Source organism: Mesocricetus auratus, unplaced genomic scaffold (assembly GCF_017639785.1).
Source record: "Mesocricetus auratus isolate SY011 unplaced genomic scaffold, BCM_Maur_2.0 Super-Scaffold_100001, whole genome shotgun sequence".
NCBI lineage: Eukaryota > Metazoa > Chordata > Mammalia > Rodentia > Cricetidae > Mesocricetus > Mesocricetus auratus.
In genome coordinates, this window is record NW_024429187.1 from 5,570,562 (window position 1) to 5,591,724 (window position 21,163).

The window sequence follows — 21,163 nt, forward strand, 5'->3', positions numbered from 1 at the left end:
TAGGGTCAGTGAGCTCAAGAACCAAGACACCTCTGCCTTTCCCTTCAGGTATAAAGAAGTGTCCATGGCTGCCGAGGTTGGGCCCGCAGCTCCTGCCGAGGACTGCAGTTTGTTTTCCAGTACCCACATTGGTGGCTCCTAACTGCCTATAACTCCAGCTCCAGAGACCCTGCTGCCCTCTTCTGGTTGGTATGGGCACCCACATATATGTGCACACACACACACACACACACACACATGTTTATATTAAAAATGGATTATTTTATTTTATTAAAACGGTCCCACTATCTAGCTCTGTTTGTCCCAGAACTCACCATGCAGACCAGGCCTTGAACTCACAGAGAACCACTTGCCTCTGCCTCCCAAGTGCTGTGCTTTGTGTGTGTGTGTCTGTGTGTCTGTGTGTCTGTGTGTCTGTGTGTCTGTGAAGGTCAGAGGGCAGCTTTAGCAGCTCGTTCTCACCGTCCACCTTGTTCGAGGCAGGGGTCCTATGAGCTCCTGGTGATTCCATATTCCTCTCCCATATTCCCAAAGGAGTGGTGGGATTGCCGGGGTCTGTGGGTTTTGAACTCAGTTGTCAGGTTGTGTGGCTAGCACCTTTCCCCACTGAGCTATCTCCCTGGCCCTGCGTTGGGCCACTTAAAACAAAGGAGTCTTGAATGCCCCTGCCGTCACTTCTGCACGATGATCAGATCAAGGTGATTGGTCAAGTTCTGGCTTCATGCGCTCAGCCCCAGTGGTCCCCGCTCTGCTCCCGGGTTCAGATGACAACTGTGCTCTTCCAGCCCTCTTGCTTTCCCTGAATCCAGAGCCTTTTTTTCCAACCTAAGCTTTGCAGCTTTTCTTACGCGCTGTTGTAATGGTGCCGTTACCAGATTCCCCAGGCTTGCCAGGCTCCCTTTTCACAATCTAGGGTTTCGCAAGGTCAAAGCTTTTCTTTTGGGTACTGCCGCTCTCTGACCCCTTCTGTTCTCCTTATTGTTCATCTACTTCTGGGTTTCCAATGGTAAACACTCCTTATAAGCCACTCGTAAAACCATTAATGTTTTGGAACTTGGACTCCTGCATTTCCTGCTCTAATATCATTCCCTATCCAAAAGTAATTTTGTACACAGCAACTCTAATCACATGATCCTTCTGTTTGTTCTTTTGTGGTATTGGAACTCTACTGCTAGCTGGGCAAGGCTGCCCCTTTGCATTTGAGCTGTATTGTCCACGCCAAGTCAGATATATATATATATACATACATATATATATACACACATATGTATATATATAGTGTATAGTGTGCATATATGTGTGTGCATATGTGTACCTGTGTAGGTGGAGGCTGGAGATTGATATTAGGTGTTTCTATCAATTGCTCTTCACCTTATTTTTTGAGACAGAGTCTCTCACTGAACCTGTAGCTTGCTAATTTTGTTTAACTGACTAACCAGCACACTGTAGGGATCCTCCTGCTTCTGCCTCCCCAACTCTGGAATACCATTGTGCCTGACTGTTTTTTGGGGGGTCCTGGGGGACCAACACAGATCCCCATGCTGTATGGTGAGCACTCTAGTGACTGGCATATTTCCTTAGGTTGTAATAAAGTGTCTCACAGAGGACCAGGACCACCCTGTGAACAGGCGCGTGCTCTGCATTGCAAAGGGGCCAGATCGCTTCATCTGAACATGGAGAGAAGAAAAGAGAGGGAACAGGAAGGAAGTGAAAGAGGAGGCATGAGTAGAACTTTGGAGATTTGGGGTTTATGGTGCGTTTTAGGTAGACTCTGAGTTACAGAGATGGAAACCTGTAAGACACCTTTGGAATGTGAGATGTACTGAAAATGAGACACAAGGAAGACAAAGAAGCTACTCTGGTTATTGCTAAGATTGTTTGAGATGATAAATTATCACTTGAGAATCATCAGGAGTTATCTGAAGCTTCATAATTAATTTCGGATGACAGCATGCATTGTCCTAATGGCTAACTTGTAAATTCTGAATCATCCCAAGTTCCAACTTATATTTGGATTTAAACAATTATGACAGACATCTAGAGAGCTGTTTCTCCTTAGCCCAAGAGAAGTGCTACGTAGTATAGAAGATGATAGACACTCTCAGGAGTATCTGCAAACATGTAAGTCAGCCACACAAGTGCTAGTTTTCCTAATTTACAGAATCTCCTTCAGCAAAACTGACAGGATGAAAACCAGGCGACAGAGGCCACAAAAGAACGCAAGATCTCCCAACCACACTCTCAGGAGGGAAACAGAACATCACTGTTTAGCCAAACATCAGTTTGCCCATCCATCCACCCATCCACCCATCCATCCATCCATCCATCCATCCACCCATCCATCCATCCACCCATCCACCCACCCACCCATCCACCCATCCACCCATCCACCCATCCACCCATCCACCCATCCATCCACCCACCCATCCACCCATCCATCCACCCACCCATCTACCCATCCACCCACCCATCCACCCATCCACCCATCCATCCACCCATCCATCCATCCATCCTTCTACTTACCACCCACCCACTGTATTGAATACTTTATGTGCAATTCTAGGATGGAAACACAGGGAAGAGAAAGATACTACTGTGTTTCCTATCTTTGTGCATCCAGGAGCTTCCAGGATACAGATTTAATTAGCTCTCCTTTTAGTTAAAGCCTGTCTTCAGCTGGATGGCCTCAGAGAAGACCACGTGGCATGCATGACTTATCGTGGGGCTGACCTTTTCTACGGCATCTGTATCCAGAGCAACAAGAAAAGCGTTGATGACAATCAGGTAAGATCAGGGAGAGAATGGAAGAGAGTTGCCAGCAACTGCTGTGCAGAGACGCTTTTCAGAATAGCACACTGGAAGGTACCCCAAAAAGTTATCCCCCATCTAAGTATTAATAATGACAGAAATTACAGTTATGTTTTCTCTACCAACCCTGTTCCCTTGATTTCTCTTCTTGCTTATCTATTTCTACAGAGTCTTTTTCCCCCCCTCAAATGGCTAAGCATGTCTGAGAAATTTTCCTGGCTCAAGTAAAATAAAAAAAATTTGCTGTCCCATGAGATTCAGCACTATCAGCAGAATATTGATTTTATGAGTGATTTTTTTGTGGTAGAACAAAAACTATTATTCTTTCCAGTAAAGGAAAGAGAGAATGAGAAGAGCAAGCTTCAGTCCTGAAGATAAAAACAGAAGTCACTGTTTGGGACATTAAAAGACAATGAACTGAGAAACAGAAAGGAGGCCAACATTATGGACTCTTAAATGTATTCTTTTAGTGCAGTATTTCTCAACCTTCCTAATGCTGTGACCCTTTAATACAGTTCCTCACATTGTGGTGACCTATGACCACAAAATTATTTTCATTGCTATTTTATAACTGTAATTTTGCTACTGTTATGAATCATAGTGTAAATATCTATGTTTTCCAGTGGTTCTAGGTGACCTCCACCAACGGGTCATGACCCACAGGTTGAGAACCACTGCTTTAACACAACTTTATTGAATGGATTCTACGTTTCTGACTTCCTCATTGACTTAGTTTTCCAGATGTAGAATCATTCACTCCTGTCCTTGGTTTGTCTAAGCCGAACAAGTGAGAAGAAGCCCTTGTCGGTGTCATGTGGGTGGATATGTGAATGACCATGGCGATGTCCCCACGAACAGGTTAAAGCAATGGAGCTGCTGGTTGGGACAACTGTACTTTTCCTTTACCCCATGGCATGTCAGCCACGTGCTTCTTTCTTACTGAAAATTCATTTTTCAAAAACAATGGTGCCATGGGTAGGGCGGTGTTGTAGGAAGGCCCACGTGAAAAGGCCTGTCCTCAGAATGGTGCCAAGGGAGGCGCTGAGACCTGTAGAGGTGTGCCTCAGGTCACCCAGGGGGCATTGGGAGACTCTGCCTTTCTCTGTCGCTTCACTTCCTGCTGTGCCAGATGGGCTGTTTTGTTCCACCACACACTCCTGCCACGAGTTTTCACCTCTTTGCAGGCCCAAAGAAACATGGCCAGCTGACACAGACCGAAACCTCCAAAATGGTGACGCAAAATGAACTTCTTGCAAGTTTGTCATTTCGGATGTTTTGTGGTAGTGAGAGGAACTAACTGACACAGAGAGGAAATACCAAAAAAAGAATTACTTCACTATCCACGTGGCACGTGTCTGTGTTGAGAATTTGCTCTCAGTTTTCATTCATTTTGGTCATTTACTTTTTAAAATGACAGAATATTACCCCCATCTTATGTATATGAAAGGAGAAGCTCCAAGAGTCTACAGTTCATGCAAGGTCTCACGGTAAGTATGCAGCAAAGGGACTCAAAGAATAAGGCTTTTATTCTTTATAATTATTCAATATCCCCCAAGTTTCTGGCATATGCTTATGTCACAGATTGTGCCCACAGAGCTAAGAGAAAACTAAGCAAAAATAAGTACATACTAAAAATAATATTTTCTTCGATATCGTTTAAAATGAACATCAGGAATGGAAGACTTATACATTACCATGGAAACCCAGAAAATTAAAATGACTAATTAAGCAGAAAGAGGTGAACTTGGTTTTGGATCCTGAACACCCGTCTCCACTCAGTACCCTGTTTTCATCTGCCCAAACATGTTCCAGTTTAAATATGCGACATTCCAGAAACCTTTCAGCTCACTTCAGGAATCACCACGTGGGTATCCTCCCAGTCTGGGACTCATGTTTTCTGACTGCCATCTGATACTAGCTTTCTGGCTGGTGTTCCCAGCTGTTTCTCAGCACCTATAAAGTCAGTTTCTACAGTAACTTAAACCTCAAAGAGGGACAGGGGGAATGTAGACTCCATTTACAAAATGCCCTTTCAAGTCAAAGCAAAATAGACAGCAGGTTCTGTCGCCACCCTTGGCTAGTGATGAAGGTGAGGATGGCTCTCTTTCGGCCCCAGCTGTTTTTTCTGGATGAGAGATGATGCAGATGAAGTGTGGGGGTATTTTTCCTATGGAACTGTGGTCCTAGCTGGAGACCAAGGCATCATATATAAACTCTTTGCTGGCATTGTGGTCTCTGCTACATTCTCAGTGAGTCCATTCACCATTCCAGCTAACTAAGATGAAAATACTTCTTCCTTTGCTGGGGAAATCCATCACCCCAGGGAAGGGAGAGGGCCATAGGGATGGAGGAGGCACTTGGTGACTGGCACGCTTGGGGGGGTTAGGGGTGGTGCACTTGGTGAGGTGAGTCTACACCAGGATGATGACAGGAGGTGTGTGTGTGTGTGTGTGTGTGTGTGTGTGTGTGTGTGTGTGTGTGTGTGTGTGTGTATGGAGACAGGGTGGGACTGTGCTTCCCCCTTGCAAAGCCATGAAGGGGAAGATCATTTGCTCGCCCCATTGCTATACACAGGATTCGGGAGGCTGCTCCGGAAGGACGTGACTTGAAGGTCAGAGCTACACAGTTAGACTGAGCCTAAACAGAATAACAAAACAGCCCTGGAAAACACAGCAAGATGGAAATAATAACGCTTTAAATAATGCTGACTGAAAGCAACTTTAAGAAACATCCCTAAAAAAGTAACATTAGGAAGCTTCTCCTGGCTCCCCTCCATCTTGTTGCCCCCTCAATACTTACTCTAAAAACAGACACCGCATCAGCGGGACTGGACAGGCTTCGCAGACAGTAACACTTCTTTGGCTAACATATGTGGTTTGGGGGATAAGAAAGCCTAGATTTGGACCTGAATCCTGGCTCCTCCATCCCCTGTTTATGTGACATCCCACATGTCATTTAAACTCAGGAGCCTCTTCCTTATCAGTGACACAGCTGGCGATGACAACGTGCAACTCTGAAGAATGTTGGCTAAGTTAAATAAGACAGTACATATAGAGTTACCAGTTTACAGGCTGTCATGAGATGTCATGGAGCGCATGCGCGCGCGCGTGCGCACACACACACACACACACACACACCAACACACTACTGAAACAACAAAAATGCCACTTGCTCCACTCCATCAAGAGTCACCTCCCCTCTTGTTCCCCCACCTCTTCTTCAGGGGAATAGACCACTGGTGATAAGTAAAACAGAGGAAAAATTACAGAAAGTAGATCTGGGTCATCAGCTCAGCAAGGTCTCATGCAGGGAGAAGTGAAGAGGGGTCTGGAAACCCTTCTGTGTCCTGGCACTGCCCTCCACAGCCATGTGAGTCCCGAGCCAGTTATGTATGCTTGTAAACAGAAGGGCTGGGCTAGACTGCTATAGTTTTGGCCTTCTAAACTATTCAGTCTTGAAAAGATAAACAAGCTGGAGAGGCAATTCTATGAGCCAAAGCCTGAAGGAACACTCCGTTCTTAATACAGTTTCTCAAGGTCCTTCATGGGCTGCCTGCTATTTGAATGTTCACACCTCATCCTGCAAACCAATAGGAAGACGGCCCTGCAAATCTCCACTCAGATCTCCCTGCCCATACATTAGACCCGCTGTCACTTCTCAGTTGACCGGAGGCTTTGAGATCTGTGCTACAAGAAACACTCCTTGCAGCCAGGGCTGGATCCCTGAGAGAAAACCCTTTTCACAGAGAGATCTGAAAGTCTGTAATTCATCTCCTTGTCTACATAGTCTAATTACTGCAGACCAAGGGGTGAAACAGAGTCTACAGAGGAAGCCAAGGAGGCCTCGGAGGAAACGCTACAGGGGCCGCACTTGCTCACTGAGCCGAGAAGAGAATAGACTTTTCTACATCCGAGGTCTCCCTGATAGAACTAGGCAAGTCCACATCCAAGGTGTCCCTGATAGAGCAGTGAAGGGAAAAATACAGAGAAGTGGGGTTCGGTTGACCTGTGGGGGCTCATGGGCACCCTGCCCTCTGGAGCTTGCATAGGAGTTCCCTTATCACTGTTCGTTTGAATTCGGGTGGCCTCCAGGCTGTGCAGAGTCTCCCGATGCAACATTCTGTGAGTTTCCTGTTTCCCCTCCATCCTCTGTTATATATTTCCCGACATAATGAGAGTTTGGAAGACATTTTTATTTTGTTGAGATAATGAAGCCAAGTATTTGCTGGGATTCTTTGGGTAGGAATACATGAGAGGGAGGATGGACAAGATCAAAGGGAAGGAAGAAAAATGGACGGGAACAAGACACAGTGTGGTTCCTTTTTTCACTTGTTCTGTTTTGAGAAGGCAGGAGAAGGGCTGTGGAGCCGGTATGGCAAGGGGCAATGGTTATGGGAATGAGAGTCTGACACGGATATTTGTTAGCCAGACTGAGCGGGTTCCATGAAGATAGCCTCTGGACCCCATTTAACTTTATTCATTTTTAATTTTATTTTTTGTTTTTTGAGGCCTTGCTATATAGCTCAAGCTGGCGTTAAACTCGGAATCCACCTGCTTCAGCCTCCCAAGTGCTGGGATTGAGGTGTTTCCTACCAGGACAAATCTCACTTATCTTTAAAAAGCACAGCAGCCCTCCATTGCTTCCTGAACTAAGCCAGCGCCACTCTTAACGTGACTGTTGGCTCTGTGAGGGCATAGTGAGGGACTGCGGAAGATCTAGGGCTTTGGAGTCAAGGGGACCCTGTCACTAACTGGTCTCTGCCATCTTTCCAACGCCCCCCTTTATGAGTTTGTTTGTTTTTTGAGATAGGGTTTCTTGAAGACCAGACTGACCTTGAGCTTGGTGTGTAGCCAAAGATGGCTTTGAACTCTTGATCTTCCTGCCCCTAATCCAAGGGCTGGGGTTATTGTCATGTATCCATGCGCTTAGGGTTCTTTCTTTTCTTGATTTGTTTTCATCTGGAAGAATGGAGGTGGTCATGGGAAGAACACAGCCATAGAGCTGTAGTTGGGATGAGGGGAGACAACACATCTGTAGAATGTTCCATGAAAGCAGCTATGGCCATGTGTATTTGTTTTCCAATGCTGTGATAAAACACCGTGACCAAGGCGCATCTGTATCTCTGTGCACACGCATGATGCAGGAAAGCATCGTCTCTTTAAAGACTGAATTTACTTGTGCTTACTGAACCTGCGTATTGCAGTAAATGCCTCTTGGGAGATTTTGCACTAACCCCATGCTGTTTTCTGTAGCTCCTCATTGCAGAGTACCAACATGCCTGCCTGCATGGCTGCATCCCACTGGATCTCAAGCCTCTCAAGAGACATCAGGGATTATGTTTGCTCCCTCTTTGTAGCCTATCTCAGATATTTCTTCTAGCACACAGAAGATATTCATTTATGTTTCTTGAATTGAGCCAACCTGCAAATTTTTTCCTTTTGAGACAGGGTGTTGCTAAGAATCCCTGGCTGTCCTGGAACTCTCTATGTAAGCTGAATGGCATTAATTACAGGCATTAAAGGTGTACCCCACCACACCAGGTTAGTGTTTTAACTTCAATTGAAAATATCCATACCCTATAACTAATTGATATATACAATTAAGATTCCTCCCTCCCTCCCTTCCTTCCTTCCTTCCTTCCTTCTTTCCTATTTCCTTCCTTTCTTTCCCTATGTTGTGTGTATAGGTATTTTGCTTGTAAGTGCTACAGTCTGTGTAACACATGTATGCAGTGCCTGAAGAGCCAGGAGAGGGCTTTAGGTCCTCTAGGACTGGAGTTACTGATGGTTGTGAACCGACATGTGGATGCTGGGAATTGAACCTTGGTCCTCTGGAAGAGCAGCCAGTGCTCTTGACTGCTAAGTCATCTTTTTAGTCCAAGATGAAAATTATTTTTGAGACAAGGTTTTACCTTGTATCCCAGAGCTTGCGATCCTCCTGTCTCAGCATCTGAGGTGCTAAGATTACAGGTGTGTGTCACATGCCTAGCCTACACTAGGATAGGAAATGGTCATGGTTGGAAATACTAAATAATGACATAGTGAGCTTACTTTGTCTTTCGTTTATGTATTGACTCATCTACTTAATTAAGTGTCTGTCCTTTTATGAAAAGTTTTTAGGTAATAACACTGGAAAATTAAATTATAATGTATACCCCTCTTTAAGGAAAAATACTAGTGAAACCTCTAGAATAGCAAGAATTACTCAAGAAGGGTATATTACCTTGAAAAAACTTCCTTACTGTATTTGGGATGTCAGTTATTCTATGTATTTTCTTGACATCTAGTGTCAGAACAAAATATCAGCATGTTACAGATATAATAAGTTCAATGGGAAAAAACTCACAAATTTAGGCATGATGATTGATACAAGCTTATAATTCAAGAACTTGGAGACTGAGGCAGAAGAATTGCTATGAGTCTGAGGCCAGTCTGGGATACATAGTGAGCTCCATAATAGCTAGGGCTACATAGTAAGATTCTGTCTCAATTATGTCTATGGATGTGTCTATCTGTCATCTATCTTCATCACTATCTTTCATCTCTCTTCATCATCATTATCTGTTATCTGTCTTCATTATCATTATCTATCTATCTATCTATTTATCTATCTATCTATCATCTGCTTGTGTGTCTGTCTATCTTTAAGTGTTGGTGCATGGAGCTGGAGAGAGACGGCTCAGTGCTTAGGAGTACTCCTGCTCTTACAGAGGACCCGAGTTTGGTTGCCAGCTCATATCTGCCTGTAACTCCAGCTGTAGGGATCCAATGTTTTCTTCTCTCCTCTGAGGGCACATGTATGCACGTAGTGTACATTGAGTCACACAAACACACATGCACATAAAAAATAAACTTTCAAAAATAAATATATACTGTTACTGGGTCATTTCCCATGCATGTACAAATGCACTCAGAATCGCCGAAAGGCTTCTTATTTTGATCTTAATCCCAGGATCCTGGCAATGCCTCCGGGTTCTCTCAGCACCCTGTGTTTGAGTTAATGTATCCACCTACCATGTGGAAAACATTCCCGCAAGCCAGGGCTGTCCCTGTCCTTGTGCTGTTGCCCCCCTTCGGTGTAGCAGGAAGACAGTGAGACGGGTTTTTCACTCCGAGCCTGTACAGGAAAAATCCCAGCCAGACTCTGCCTGGCCCTAGACAGGGAGAGCATAGTACAAGACACATTGTAAAGATCAGATGTGGGGCTGAGAAATCCACGTCCAGTTGCCAGTTTAGCTAAGCACAGCACTGGCCCCCACTTGTTCCAAGAACATTTTTGTTATTGTACCGTACCCCATTAGTTTTATTTCTGGCAACAAAACCTGAGGCATCTAGGCGCTCATTCCCAGGATCCTTTGGCTCCAGAGCGCACATCCTCAGTGGTCTTCAGCTCTGGTCCTGACCTTGTGAGAGAGTTCATACGGCTTTGGCAGCCGGGGATGAGGAGTGCTGAGCTTTGTTCCAACAAATACACCACAGACTCTTGGGAAAGGAAGAACACGGCAGGATTTTCTTCTTTTCAGTTACTCTGTAAATGTGTGATTGCAAAAAAAAAAAAATGTGTTCATGAAGAACGGAGGAACCTTGGGGGATTAATGCTTTCTTCCTGAGCTAATTGTCTGTATGTTGCCTGTAGACACTGAATTTGTCTCTAGCAAGTTGATCAAGCCCAGAGCAAGGCCTCACACAGGAGTGTGTGTATAGCACAAATTAACTGGGATGGCTTCTTCTTCTTTTTTTTTTTTTTTTAACGAGACAGGGTTTCTCTGTATTGTTTTGGAGGCTATCAGTCCAGCCCAGCCTCGAACTCACAGAGATCCACCTGCCTCTGCCTCCCAAGTGCTGGGATTAAAGGCATGCTCCACCACTGCCCGGCAAGTGGGATGGCTTCTAAAAACCATGTCACAAAGTTGGGAGTGGGACTGGGAGGAAGAGGGGTGAATAAGATTGAACTATACTCTATGACAGTCTCAAAAAATTAAATAATAGTAATAGAATTAAAAAATCGTTCTTGTCTTAAACTATGTGGCACAGATGAGAAGCTTGTTTGGGAGTAGGTCAGGGAAAGAGAGAAAAGAAAGGAAGGAATAAAGGAAGGAAGGAAAGAAGGAAGGAAGAAAGAAGAAAGAAAGAAAGAAAGAAAGAAAGAAAGAAAGAAAGAAAGAAAGAAGAAAGACACTGCTTAGTACGTATTGCTTGTGTGTGATTATTAGTGAATTCATGGAGATGCACATTCTTCTGCCTCCCACGTCCTGGACTAAAGGTGTGCACCGTCATGCCCAGCTCAGAAATGCTATTACATTTGTTTGTGTGTGCGCGTGTGTGCATGCGTGTGTGTACACCATGGCAGGCGTGTGGTGGCCAATGACACCTTGCCTGAGTTGGTTATCTCTTTCTCCCAGGTCAGTCCCGTGTGTGGGGATGCTGCTCTTTGGTTCTGCACCGGCCTAGCATGTGCAAAACCCTGGGCTGAATCTTCCCAACTGCAATAAACAAGCAAAAACACCAGCAAAACTGTCTTTAGCCTCTGGAAAGCTCCTGATTCAAGACAGCCGGAGTTAACTGGTCCTGATTCAAGACAGCCGGAGTTAACTGGTCTTGGCTCTTTCTGCTACATCTGTGGCAGTGCAGTTTCACAACATGACTGATTAGACCATGGAGAGCAGAAAGGGGAAGGTCCCCATTGGAAGTGACTTTATGGGGTAATTACAAAAAAAGTATTTATTAGACTCTTCTTTCTGGCTAATAATTTTCAGTAAGTTTTACCCATTCTTTTCCTTAGACTTAGTTACATTTTCCTGGAAATGGTACAATAAAGTCTTTTTCCATTTTAATATAGCATTCACTTGCACTCATTTTTCAAAGCATCTAATTTTTTGACCTTCCTACTCTGTGTAGGTGAGTTTATACAGGGGAAGCCAAAATTCTGTTCTCACAGAGATGAATTCTAGTAGAAGAGATAAAGACTAAGCAAATCAGATAAGGGGAAAAAGTCTCATTGGATGAGAGGGAAAAGTGGAAAAAGAACTTTTGAGAGTCCACGCCCGTTTCGCATGAGTTCCCGCTCATGCCTTCACACTTGGATGCTCTTCAGGGTCAGGTCCCCTCCACCCACCCTCAGCAGACACCCATCACTGTGCTATGCGAGTGAGTGAGCATGGCGCATCTCTTCCCAGGGGGAAACATTGCTAGTGGAATGAGATCATTATAAAAACGAGTGGATCATGAGAGCTGATAAAACTAATACAGGAAAAATACAGTTACAAATAAGTTCACAGCAGAGGATCCAAACATAGGTTAGGGGGTTTGAAACAGTCTTTAAGGGAAGAGTAGTTGATCCACGAGTTTGTTCATGAGCCAGAGTGAAATGAGTAAACAGGCAAAGGCGAGTGAGGAGCGGAGCCTGGGGGACTAAGGAAGGCTCCGACAATGACGGTGAGTTAGACACTAGTGTGCACAAAGGAGACTTGAAGGGGTCGCAACCCGCTGAACGACTTCAGGCAGGAGAAGAGAGACAAAATCCAATTTCAGTTTCTGTAAATGATCAGGTAGCCTTGTTGGAAATGTATTAGAGGGGCGGGAGTTAGGGCAAGCAGTCAGGGGTGGGGGGAGGCCTGGTGCAGGTGATGTTTATTTGGTCTGTGATGGTGTCATGATGGAAGAAGGAAGAACAGGGAAAGGCATTTATTTAGGAGGCCATGCTGACTCAGTTGGCATAGGAGTGAATGTCTGGTGTCAAGGATGGTGGCCATGCTGACTCAGTTGGCATAGGTGTCGAGGATGGCGCCTTCAATTCTTTATACTACAATTAGTGACAATCTAGAGAAGTTCAGTTTTCAAGGGGAAATAAAAAAATGGATGTAATGAGTTGAGATTGTTTTGTGATAACTAGAAGTATAAAAACAAGCCACTAACCTACGGCTCAAGGAATGTGGAGGAAGAGGGAGCAGGAAGATTGTGAGAGTCAGAGAACTCAGGGTGTCATCTGAGAGATTGTGTCTTCAATTAATTAAGAACGGGGAAGCTACAGTCATGAACTCTCAACAATATGGCTTGCTAAACAAAACATCCACGATGACAGCACCAGTTGATATGCTTATATGGATGGGAAAACTTCACTAGGTTCTACCTCTAAATGAAGAGCTACAGGAAATTAATGGTTGCTAAGAGAGAATTAATCTTCTCCATGGCTGAGTCCCTTGATAGGTTATTCCAACCCCAAGTGGCCAGGACTACACATAGATACATATGAACAACATTAAATGGACAACTCTTAAGTGAACTCAGCAGGGGACACATGCTCACGTGTGCATATGTACACACACACACACACACACACACACACAAGACAACAATAAAGAGATCACAAATTTGAGAGGTTGTGGAGGACCCAGGAGGTGCTGGAGGCAGGGAGAAGAAAGGATAGAAATGATGTAAATAAGTACTCATGTATGAAATTGTAAAAAACTAGAATAAAGTAACTCATTGAGGTTCAGTGTTGGATCTGACCCAGAATACAAACTTGGGAATTATCAGTGCATGCAAAAAGCACACACATCTATTTTCAAAGTGAATGGATGTTTCACTCTTCCTAAATAGTTTCCCCTGTGGAATCATCAAGTATTTTTACCTACAGTGGGTAAAAAGAGGACTCCTTTTGGATGACTGTCATTTCTGTTTACTTACTGTTCTTGTTCCTTCATGAGTAATAATAATAAAACCAAACAACATATTGCATAATTTCAAGAAAATTGAGTTAAATATAGAGAAATTAAAACACATGAGTCTATGGGGATGATTTCCTTGTTGTTGGACCAAGTCACACTGAAAATACTGCTAAATCACTCTCTTAGGGATGACTTCTAATTGAGTTTGTGTTCCCATTTATGAAGACAAGAGAAAACCCCAGAGGCTGACTTCAACTACAAAGGCACTTTAGTGACTTGGAATGACTTCAGTCCCAAAGTTTCAGTCTGTCACTTGTTTCTGTGTGCTATGGGCCCCATTGACTAATGTAATTTGCCAAGTATGAGGTGTGTTTTTTTTTTTCCCCAGAAGGGCAATGTGGAAAAACTGTATAACTTTGTAAAGGATGTTTTCCCCCTTTAAAAAACAAACAAAAAGCACATATCTTCCCTAATACCCTGCTTCAGGCAGATTAATGACAAATCATATTTTCCATTTCCTTTCCAGGGACAAAGGACTTGATACGAACCCTGGCCAAAATAGCCTCATAGGATTAGATTGAGTAATGCGAAGAGACCAGAATAGACAAACTGAAGGTATGGTCACTGAGGGGAACCGTAGGAGTAAGCCTGGGGACTGGTTTTCAGATAGGGCGTGAGGATGTAGATGGGAAACGTGGGCAGTCAAGAGTTGAGGCCAGCAGCTCACCACAAGGAGTCCAGGAAAGGAAATGCCTAAATAGGATGCAATAACACAAAGATGTCCTGTGTTTCTTCCCCCAGATCTGGGCAGGTGTTGGATGGTATCCTCCCTTCCCCAGATCTGGGCAGGTGTTGGATGGTGCCCCCCTCTCCCCCAGAGCTGGGCAGGTGTTGGATGGTGTTTTCTCCCCCAGAGCTGGGCAGGTGTTGGATGGTGTTTTCTCCCCCAGAGCTGGGCAGGTGTTGGATGGTGTTTTCTCCCCCAGGTCTGGGCAGGTGTTGGATGGTGTTTTCTCCCCCAGAGCTGGGCAGGTGTTGGATGGTGTTTTCTCCCCCAGAGCTGGGCAGGTGTTGGATGGTGTTTTCTCCCCCAGGTCTGGGAAGGTGTTGGATGGTGTTTTCTCCCCCAGAGCTGGGCAGGTGTTGGATGGTGTTTTCTCCCCCAGAGCTGGGCAGGTGTTGGATGGTGTTTTCTCCCCCAGAGCTGGGCAGGTGTTGGATGGTGTTTTCTCCCCCAGAGCTGGGCAGGTGTTGGATGGTGTGTCACTCAGGACCATCTCAGAGCCCAGTCTCTTTGCTTCTCATCAGTACATTCTTATGAAATGTGTTCCTCGGCTCACCTGGATCCTTCCAGTTTTCTGTGGGCCAGCAGAGGTCCTGTTTCTCTGTTTCTTATGTGACCACTGGTAAGCTATTTAATTGTCCTTAACTCAATTGGGGTATAAATTTGTTTCCTAATCAGAATGCCAAAGCATTATGCTGTGTTGATTTCTGAAGGGACGTTTGGAAGCCCTCATGAGTCTTATGCTGTGTTGACTTCTGAAGGGACGTTTGGAAGCCCTCATGAGTCTTATGCTGTGTTGATTTCTGAAGGGACGTTTGGAAGCCCTCATGAGTCTTATGCTGTGCTGATTTCTGAAGGGACGTTTGGAAGCCCTCATGAGTCTTATGCTGTGTTGACTTCTGAAGGGACGTTTGGAAGCCCTCATGAGTCTTATGCTGTGTTGATTTCTGAGGGACGTTTGGAAGCCCTCATGAGTCTTATGCTGTGTTGACTTCTGAAGGGACGTTTGGAAGCCCTCATGAGTCTTATGCTGTGTTGACTTCTGAAGGGACGTTTGGAAGCCCTCATGAGTCTTATGCTGTGTTGATTTCTGAAGGGACGTTTGGAAGCCCTCATGAGTCTTATGCATGATGCTCTTTCCCCAGTAATTCCAGATAACTCAGTTAGCTCGTTTTTAAAAAATTCCCAGCCCCTCTTTAGGAAATAAATAAATTTAAAAATGCCATGCACCACGTTTGTTTTCTAGGAACATGCTTGAGGTTAGGAGCCATTTTTCCTTCTATTGCTTTATATATTTTGTGGAGCTAATGACAGTAATCACTAGTATTTAAGTCCATGGTTTTCAACCTGTGGGTCGTGACCCCTTTGGAAGTAGAATGGCCCCTTCACAAGGGTTGCCTAAGACCATCAGAAAACACAGATATTTACATTATGATTCATAACAGTAACGCTATTATAGTTATGAAGTAACATTGAAAATAATTTTATGTTTAGGGGGGTCACCACAGCATGAAGAACTGTATCAAAGGGTTGCAGCATTAGGAAGGTTGAGACCCACTGATGTAAGTGCTTATTATATTCCAGACACCTAGCTTATTTCTAATTTCCATCGAAAATTTTTCAGTAGGGATGTTGCTTATATTTTAGGCTTAGAAAGTATAATCTGTTCATGGATAGACTCAGGGAAAGCTAAGGCTGCTATCAGAACTCAGATCTGAATTCTCTCCACACTCTAGGTGACCTTAAAATTACTGTTGATTTCAATACTATGATTGCTGCTTCTATAATTCGCACTCTTCATCTCCTAGAGCTTTATGATCATCTCTAGAAGAGGGTGGGGTTGGGGGAGAGGGAGAAAAACACCTTGTGCCTTTTCATCTCGCAAGGGAAATAAAGCCTCAAGTCTTTGCTTTTGTCTGCATTCTTTTTCTCTTTATCAATCTTGGTTCTTCTCTTTGTTTACAAACACTCAAGTATAAAAAATATAATTTCTTCTATTTCAACTGTTTCCCTCCCTTCCTTGATTTAATTCTCATGTGAATGTTTGGGACTAATTTATGGGAAGCACACACACACAGAGACACACGGAATTTTAAGTCACATGTGTGTGTCTGTGCCTGTGTGTGTTAATACACATGAATGCAAATTCTCAGAGAAGCCAAGAGAGTTCCAGGCTCCCTGAACTGGAGTTACAGGCACTTGTGAGTTGAGAAACAAGAGGATTGGGACCCTAGTGTCCTCTGTAAAAGAAGCAAGCACTCTTACCCACCTCGCCATCCAATCCTTACACACAGAGTTTTACAAAGCAATTTTTACAGCTTCTCTTGAGATTGAACTATATCACTTCCTCTTCCCATTCCTCCCACTACTTCTCCCGTGAACTCCTCCCACACTCTCTTGCATGGCCTCTTTTTCTTTAATCACCTGCCTACCTATCTATCTATCATCTATCTATCCATCTATCATCTATCTATCCATCCATCCATCCATCCATCCATCCATCCATCCATCCATCTATCTAACCATCCATATAGATGAAAGAGACATATACACAGATGTATATACTCACTAATGTGTAAACACAACGTGCTCAGTCTGTGTGATGTTACATGTATATTTGCTTCAGGGTTGACCATTGGTGTGCACGTTCTGCCGCTCTTGGCATTCCTCAGTTGTCCATAGTCCTTTGTCTAATGCTGAGGCCTCATGAGCTTTCCCTCTTCTGTGTAGCGTGTCTGTTGGCACTGTTCCTCTTTGGGTCATGTTTAGACAACCATGGTGGTGAGACTTCATGGTTGTACCTTCTGAAATTTCCAGGAGACACACTCTCGCAGCAAACTCCCCATTTCTCTGACTCTTAGAATCTGCCCTCCATACAGTATATTTTAGAGGAGAAAATCAATGGGTTATAACAAATTCATTGTTGATGGTAACCAAGCTAAATTTTTATGCTTGTGCGTGTGTGTGCATGTACGTGTGTGTGTGTGTGTGTGTGTGTGTGTGTGTGTGACTATGTGTGCCTTTGCATGGAGAGTCATATCAGCAGGCCAGAAGGAGAGCCAAAGCCAAAAGTGCAAGACTCAGATGAAAATACAACTCTTTGCCTGGAATTGAGGTGCCAACTTGTATAAAAGGAAAACAGGAAGTCCTATGAGGGTGCACATAATTAATTTTTGGTTAACACTGAGGATCCTGAAGAACTGTGTATTCTTATTCCAAAGGGGTCCGGCGTTGAGCATGCTCTCTAGCCATGCTCACAAGTTGGAGTCCCAGATCCCAAGGGCTTTGGGAGCAGATTGGTGAGAGAGTGAAAAGGAAGTTGGAGGAGGTTTATTTGTAATAGAGACCCTGCCCTAACTTCCTGAACTGAAACAAGTCTAGACTTTTTTTCCATTTTACACAATGTCCGAAGCAGAATAAATTTATTAAAAGCAAATAAACCGGGGGCTGAGTTTTGGCATGAAAAGTCAGACAGGAATAGAGTCAGCTGCTGTGGAGTTCCGTCTCCAGACTGATCTGTAAACCAGTAGGAGGTTAAAGCTGCTTTGGCCTTAACTGAACTGAAATTATTTTCATGACCAGAGGACAAAAGAGAGGCCAAACATCTGGCCTAGTCAAGGGTCCATCCATTCACTCTCCTTTCCCTTCAGTTTTCCAAACTCAGAATGTTAGTATGAACCTTTATGATCACTTTTCTCATGGCTTTTTGTGTACATGACACTTAGTCTTAGAGAAATCATTCACCCCTAAATTACCAGGGTCTACAAATGGGAGGCCCAGTTCTGTGTCCTATGGGAAAATCAGCACAGGAATAATTTCTTATGCACGCATTGGGGCATTGGGTCACAGAGCTCATTCTCTATGAGTTGTTAGATCTTCAGACTGTCCAGTTTCTCTCTTCAGGATCACCTCAGGATCTAGGCACAGTGAGGGCATGTTTATGGAGTCATAGTTCCTAGGAATTTCTGAGCCCAGGCCAAGATCAGCATGGATTTTTATATCTCAGAATGTTTCCCGTTCTCTGTTTGCTTTTGTCCCCCATGTACACATGGAAAGAGAGAAGGCTCCTTTAGCTCTGTTTCACATGGAAGAAGAATGGGGCACAACAGTAGCCCTGAGTTGAAGTTAGTGAGAAAGACAAAATTAGAGTCCTCATCTCTCTTGTTTTCATTTTCTTCATAACAAGACACACTTTTCCCCCATTTCCACCATTAAGATGAATTAGGAAAGTTGTACAGTGAATGAACACTGAAAGGAATGCATACTTTATGATCATTTTTGTGAACAATGAGGACTCTAATATATATATATATATCTGTGTGTGAACCAAAACATCACATTATAGTGTATACATATGTATAATTATTGTTTTTTTAAGATTTATTTATTATGCACAGTGTTCTGTCTGCATGTTTCCCTGCACACTGGAAGAGGGCATCAGATTTCATTATAGATGGTTGTGAGCCACCATGTGGTTGAAGACCAGTCAGTGCTCTTAACCTCTGAACCATCTCTCCAACCCCCATGTATAATTATTGTTAATGAGAATACTCATGGATGTCTAGTGTCCATCTCCCAGTGGCAGACACAGAATCTAGAAGTTGGCAGTCTGTGGTAGCGTGAACCCAGTGCACTCAGTTGTTGCCTGGAGAAACAACTTCATTCTTAGGTGATTTCTCCATTCTCTTGAAATACTTCATTTTCAGACAACTGTGACCTTTTCTCTAATCCCCGAGGTTCAGTCTCTCTATAGGAAAGAAAACTGGGATGTTAATCACAAGGGCTTTTGTTGTGATGTATTATTTATGACTTAATAAAGCTTGCCTGAGGGTTTCAGAATGCAAAACTAGCCACAAGCCATAGAGATCTGGCAGTGGCGATACACACTTTAATCACAGCAGTCATACTAGCAAGCTGTAGAGTCAGGTAGTGGAGACACTCACCTTTAATCTAAGGACTCAGGAGACAGGCAGAGGGATCTCTCTGAGTTCAAGGCTATGCTGGCCTACACAAGAGTGATGATTAGCAGAGCTCACACTTTGATCTCAGCATGAGGGAGGTAGAAAAGGAAGGAGTCTCATGTGGAGACTTAGTTTCCAGACAGGGATTGCTATTGTCTGTGAGGGTTAGGGGAGAGAGTATTGCTCTCTGAGGATTCCTGGAGTCAGGATCACCCTTACAGCCTGAGGTAGAGGTAAGTGCTAGTGGCTGGCTGCTTTGCTTATCTGCTGGGTTTTTATTTTTCACATTACAGTCTTGAATGTCCTTCGTTTAAGGGGTGGTTCCTTTCAGGAACCCGCTCAGGAATTTGCAGAGGAACAGAGAGATTAGTTCCTCACACACAACAGTCTCCGCTGTGGTTTGGATTCTGTTTTGTTTGGTGACTAAGATCTGTTGCTACTAATACATGCCCTTTTTCAAATGTTCCTTCTGGGATCCTGTCTGATGGTTATCACAGCTTCCCATATACATTCCTTGGGTATCAAAGCACAAATGTCTTATAATTTTAGTCCTAAAATTTCTCTCTCTGCTCAGAAATTGGAAACATTGTGTTCAAACCAGACATTTTGAAAACTATGCACTTAGTGACTTAAGGTTTTAGAAAATGACTGCACTAAGAAACCAATCTGTGATTAAAATCACCCAGTGTGGGGAGGGACAGCTTTCTCCTTGAGGCACCCTGGGAAAAGTTGAGCATCCTCTCATTTGACAAATTAAAAATGAAAGATGGTAGTGGAGAGATAGAATCCGCTGGCAGCTCTCAAAGACAGCTTTAGTAAATGAACATTTTAGCGCATGGTCTGGCTAGCTCAGTTCTGTCCAGATGGAGCCTTACTGACGCCCCCCTTCCCCCCAGTCAATAGCTGGATCAGTGAGAGCAACAATTCCCGACCCTGACTCTAAGTCAGCAACACCTCTGGCAGCATTTCACAATCATGTCAGTACCTTAGCACAAACCACTCTGCCTTCCCACAAACCCCTCCTACTTCCACTGTTGACTGACAGCCTCTTCCTGCTCCAGCTTCCGCTGTATCGTTAGTGGTGACCACAAAAAATATGGGAGGTGAATAGGATGAAGTCAGTCTAAGAGAGGAGTATTGCCAAATTCTCATTTTCACCGAGATGTGTAGTGACCAGCCTCCCCGTTTTAGCAGCCATGACAGGCTAACATGTGCTTCCATGACCTTGCCGCTCCTGTCCTGGTCACTAGGAGGTCAGATGTCCTCCTTGTGGCAAGGAGCCATCAGAAGTTAGCTGGTGGGGCTGTGCTTACGGCTCTGGGTGTCCTTTACAGACAAGTGCACAACAGTGATGTGCAGAGCATAGCAACTGCCCTGGGAGGGCCTATGGGCCATAACAACCAGTTGACCAATCAACACAGGCAGGTCATCCAAACTTAGAAGCGCACCAGTCCTGAGACTGTTTCATACCCCTAGACACTCCCCTTACACTGCCCTTTAAGATCCCTGCCTCGAGGTTGCTTGGGGTATTTCTCCAGCCATCCGCCATGGTGGTGGGGTGAAGGGCCCGAGCTAATGGGTTTAGCTCATTAAATAACTTTAATAAAAGACTCTTTGCTTTTGCATCGCAATGGACCTCTTGGTGATTTTGGGGTTCAGAATTTGGGCACAACAGATGTGCTTGCCAAAGTGTGGTAGGGTGGAGGTTACACACATCACTCAGGTAATCTCTTTGAGACCAATACGACTCCAATGGCCATAGAAGTTGCAGGAAACATCAGAACCTTTTACGTACTGTTCAATGTGTATCTATTTCCTCTCAGACACTCCCATTCCTACATACTCTCCTCTGTGCTCAGTTATGATGTTGTCTCTTAACTTACTGGAAACTTTGCTGCATGTAACCACCTGGGGTTACTGTGAGGGCTAAAGTTATGTTTTAAT

General features: G+C 44.1%; 1 long non-coding RNA gene across 2 annotated transcripts in view; it reads left to right on the forward strand.

Annotated features, from left to right (window-relative positions):
* LOC121139683 overlaps positions 1-21,163 on the forward strand; it is a 41,767-nt gene that overhangs the window by 14,679 nt on the left and 5,925 nt on the right. For both annotated transcript variants that reach the window (XR_005876580.1, XR_005876581.1), the window contains exons 2-5: positions 2,660-2,784; positions 8,256-8,348; positions 11,210-11,509; positions 14,001-14,089. This is a non-coding gene — a long non-coding RNA (uncharacterized LOC121139683). The remainder of the gene's footprint in view (positions 1-2,659; positions 2,785-8,255; positions 8,349-11,209; positions 11,510-14,000; positions 14,090-21,163) is intronic.